The following is a 4,059-nucleotide window of genomic DNA, read 5'->3' as shown; positions in this document are numbered from 1 at the left end:
TCTTGAAGATCTTCTTCTCTCCCAAACCCTTGCTTTCTTCAATCTTCTATTGTATTATTTTCTCCAATCTCTCAAAAATCCTTCTCTCCTTACACAAACTTCGTTTAAATAGTATTAGCATCAGTCTCAATGTCCGCAAAAAGTCCAAATTACCCTTAATGACAAGACATATTGAAACAAATCAAAAAGTGAAGCTTCTGTCCGCATCCATCTACACAAGCCATGTACAGGGGTTTAATTCAAACAAAAAGTCTAAGGCCTAACGGGGTTCACAAAGGATAACCATCAAGTAAAGGATGGATAGAAAGGCTAATGGTTAAACAAATAACATGCCTCAGTGTATGTCCTCATGTTGTGTTGTGTAAAAAGAACATACGCAAAATCAGAGTGATAAGGTCATACCTGACTGAACTCTCATGATGATATTTTAGTGTTTGGCCTTTGTACTCTCACCATGTTGGTTATTCTTACAAGCTCTGAAGCCTCCTCGTGTCATGTGGTTTCTTTTCCGACTCTGGTATACCATACAACCATTTTGGTCTGGTGTTACCAAATCGCGTCCAACCTTTAATTTTATCATTTCATGGCTGCATCAACTTCCAGGGTGCCTCGGGAGGTCAAGTATGGGGAGTATCTTTCATCCACTAGCTATCAATCTCGGGTTCATCCAACAACTATTTGTCACTCTGTAACATAATGGTACACCAAAGACGAATAGAAATGCTAAAAACAAAATTAAAAACAGAAACAAAAGCAAATGCAAGAAAACCTCCCCACACCTGAACTAAACATTGACCTCAATGTTTTAGCCCAATTGTGGAAAGGACTCACATAGGGTACATCAATTCCAGCTGTCGCTTTCAAGCTTTCACCAGAGAAATCCCCTTTTTATTACCTGAAATAAAACAAACAAAAAAGCAAATTATTTATTAAAAGTGTGGGTTGCCTCCCACAAAGCGCGTCGTTTAACGTCGCATGGCTCGACGGTCCATTACCCTTTATTATGGAGGGTATTTCCTCTTCCAAACCTGGTTGCTTTTCACTTCCGCAACCACGAACTCATGAAGATTAAAAGCATGGACAACTTTTCTCTTCAATTCACTTCCCACATTCTTCTTTTCCTCTTTCTTTTTCTTAGAACATTTGATGGCTATATGTGTTGGTTCCACCCGAGAGGCTATGCTCGACACTTTTTCTTGGAACTCTGTAGACCTTTTGTTCTTTTCCTCACTTTCTGTCATACCATCAGAAGTTTGATCATTTACAACCGCCTTGTGTTTCTTCACTCCTAACATCTTCAAGGTTACTTCTTCATCAAATAATTTTAGCGTTAGTGTCCCTTTTTCAATGTCGAAATTGAAGCGGCCTGTCAACAAAAATGGTCTCCCAAGAAGGATAGGAGTCTCTTCATCTTCCGGAATGTCCATGATGTGGAAGTCAACCGGGAATACAAACTTATCAACCTCCACTAGTACATCTTCAGCTACCCCATATGATTTTTTAATGGTGTGATCAGTGAACCTTAACTTCGTTTTACTTTCGCTAATCTTTCCCAATTCAAGCTTTTTGAAAATAGACAGTGGCATTAAACTCACACTAGAACCAGAACCGATGAGTACCTTTTTAAATACCATATTCTTGATCATGCACGGTATCGCCACCGCTCCAGGGTCTTTCCTCTTGATTGGGATATTTCTTGCTGACGAGACTATACCACACTTCTCAGTTGCAATTTTTGGTTCTCCTCCCAGTGATCTCTTTTTCGCCATCACTTCCTTCATAAATTTCTTATACAAGGGCATGTGCTCAAGTGCTTTGAAGAAGGGTAGATTCACCTCTAACTTTTTGAACAAGGCGGTAAACTTTTCAAAATATTTCTCTTTTGAATCCTTCTTTGTCACTCTGGAAGGGAAAGGTAGTTTGATCACCGGTTCAACAACTTTCTTATTTTTTTCTTCAAATGGTTTACCCGGCGGTATCACAACCTCTGGTTCTTTTGGATTTTCTCTTATCTCCAAATCCACCTCTATTACCATGGGGTCATCTATTTCCTCTTTTTTTTTCGATTCTGCCACTTTTTTACTTCTTGAAGTAACAACATTAATCTTTTCTGGGTCTTTCGGATTTTTCACAATTGAGCTCGGAAAGGTACCTTCTGCCTGCAGAGTGAGATGCTGTGCTATTTGACCCACTTGAACTTCCAGATGTTTGATTGAAGCTGTGGTGTTCCTGTGGTTGTTTCTAGTCTCTTCTTGAAACTGAGAGCATTGTCCAGCCAATCTCTCAATAGCTACTTCCCACTCTGGCTTCTGAGGATTTTGTTGCTGATCTTTCCAAGCGAAGTTGGGATGATTCTTCCACCCTGGATTATAGGTGTTAGAATACGGATTGTTTTGCCTCAAGAATTTGATTTCTTCAATTTGCTTGGGATTAAAAACACAACACACAGTTTGGTGAGGGCCATTACAAATTTCACAGATTACAGGTTGAGCTTGTTGGACTTGAGCAACCTGTTGAGTACCTATATTCATAGCCTTTAATCTCTTTTCTACCTCTGCAGCTATAGCATCTTCAACCCGAATTTTTGAAGTTTCCAGCTTAAGATCAATGAGTCCTTCCGGTTTGCTAGCACACCTGTCATACAGCTCCAAATGCTCATTTGCAGCTATTGCTTCAATGATTTTTATGATTCCGGAGGCTGTTGTGAAATTTGTTGAGCCTCCAGCTGCTGTATCAATCAACAGTTTTGTTTTCATTCTGAGCCCATTGACAAATACTTGCATATGTTTAGTCTTGTCCATATTATGAGTGGGACATGCTACTAGAACTCTTTTGAATCTTTTGTAAGCATCTCCTAAGGGTTCACCCTCCTTCTGCTTGAAGTTCAGGATGTCATACCTCTTCCTTATAAATACAGATGCAGGAAAATACTCATTTAAGAAAGCTTTTTCCATCTCTTCCCATGATGTAATGCTGCCCGCTGGAAGGGAATAGAACCACTTTTATGCTTCTTCTGCCAAGGTGAATGAGAACATTCTCAGCTTCCTTGCCTCTTCTGTATGACCTTCGATTTTTAAAGTTGTACTCATGGTCAGAAACCTCTGTAGGTGCTTGTTTTCATCTTCATTAACCTTTCCGGTGAAAGGTTTTCTTTCAAGCTGATTTATCATGCTCGGATGCAGTTGAACGTTAGCAGCGCTCACCGGTTGGTTGACAATAGTTAGTCTCCCTCCCGGTGTGTTTATAGCACCATAGTCTCCGAGAAGCCTCTCAGGAGGAGGAGGATTTTCACCCATAATTTCTTGTTCACTTTCAGATTCCGAACTTGAATGAACTGTAATCACTTCTTCCTCGGATTCCAGTTTAGCTTGACGAACTTGTCCGTGCCTTGCGTGCAACGTCCTTTCAATTTCTGCGTCAAAAAGAAATTCAGCTGAGGCCTTACCTCGCATACACAAATTAGACAAATATTAGAATTAGAAAAAAAATAAAAAGTGCAGAAAATAAAATTTTAGTCGCAGAGCAACAAAATTCTAACTGAACTCAACTTAAACTCAATATTATGGCAGTCCCCGGCAACGACGCCAAAAACTTGATCGGTAAAATAGCAAGTGTACTATTTTGCCTCTTGTAATAATAGGGAAAATTCCCCGAATATTGATCTCAGGGACTGCGCAGGAATAATGAGTTCAATTTAAGGTTCAATTAAACAAAAACTTCAATTGGGTGTTGTTTGGTGATTATCACTTAGCGAAAAATAGAATAAGCAGTAAATGAAATTGACTTTTTAACAAATATGAGTAACATGCTAGGGATAGTGGTAGATTGACAAAGTAACAACTCTGAAATCTCTATTGCAACAACGTATTTTCAATAATCAATTACCGGTTCTTAAGGTTGTTTGATCCTAAGTCCTTAGTGAAAAAACCTTTGATCCTTCATCCCAAACCCTAAGTCCTTAGAAATTTACGATGAAATCAAGCAATTAAGTTATCAATAATATCCGGTTACTATAAGGTAATCCTAGTCCTAGGTAATATCAATTATAGCATATTCTCA

The sequence above is a fragment of the Vicia villosa genome, linkage group LG1 (genome assembly GCF_029867415.1).
Source record: "Vicia villosa cultivar HV-30 ecotype Madison, WI linkage group LG1, Vvil1.0, whole genome shotgun sequence".
Taxonomy (NCBI): domain Eukaryota; kingdom Viridiplantae; phylum Streptophyta; class Magnoliopsida; order Fabales; family Fabaceae; genus Vicia; species Vicia villosa.
The sequence above is the reverse complement of the archived record's forward strand: the minus strand, read 5'-3'. Positions refer to the sequence as shown.